Source organism: Austrofundulus limnaeus, unplaced genomic scaffold (assembly GCF_001266775.1).
Source record: "Austrofundulus limnaeus strain Quisiro unplaced genomic scaffold, Austrofundulus_limnaeus-1.0 Scaffold652, whole genome shotgun sequence".
Classification (NCBI taxonomy): domain Eukaryota; kingdom Metazoa; phylum Chordata; class Actinopteri; order Cyprinodontiformes; family Rivulidae; genus Austrofundulus; species Austrofundulus limnaeus.
Window position 1 is genome coordinate 159735 of NW_013953054.1, and position 438 is coordinate 160172.

The 438-nt window shown below is 37.4% G+C and overlaps 1 long non-coding RNA gene across 1 annotated transcript in view; it reads left to right on the top strand.

Annotated features, from left to right (window-relative positions):
- LOC106531585 (uncharacterized) overlaps window positions 1-438 on the top strand; it is an 8432-nt gene continuing 7994 nt past the window's right edge. Inside the window, exon 1 of the long non-coding RNA XR_001311949.1 lies at window positions 1-285. This is a non-coding gene — a long non-coding RNA (uncharacterized LOC106531585). The remainder of the gene's footprint in view (window positions 286-438) is intronic.

Here is a 438-nt window from a genome sequence, read left to right on the forward strand (position 1 = left end):
TAACTAATCAAACAAAAAGGCTGACAGCAAACTTACAGCAAAACTAGAAGTCAGGAGGAAAAACTGGAAGAAAAGTCTAAAAACACAGAACTGATCATGAGGGTGGAGAAGAGCTGATGATGAACGGGAGATTACCTGCAGCTGAGAATAACGAGGGGAGAACAGGTGAAGTGGGCGTGGCAAGCTGAGTGGAAAAACAGGGAAGACTGAGACGCTAACGAACAGAGGAAAATAAACACAAACACAGAGAGGAAACTGAACTAAAGAAATGGAAGAACTGATCAGGTAAAAACAAGAATCCTTAAAAACAGGGGAAAAAAACATAAAAAAGTAAAAGAGAAACTAAACCTGACTTAAAGAGTAACTTACCCCAAAATTAACTTTTTTTAGCTGATAAACTGTCTAGAATGTGTCTAAAATGTTATATAGTACTGTTTC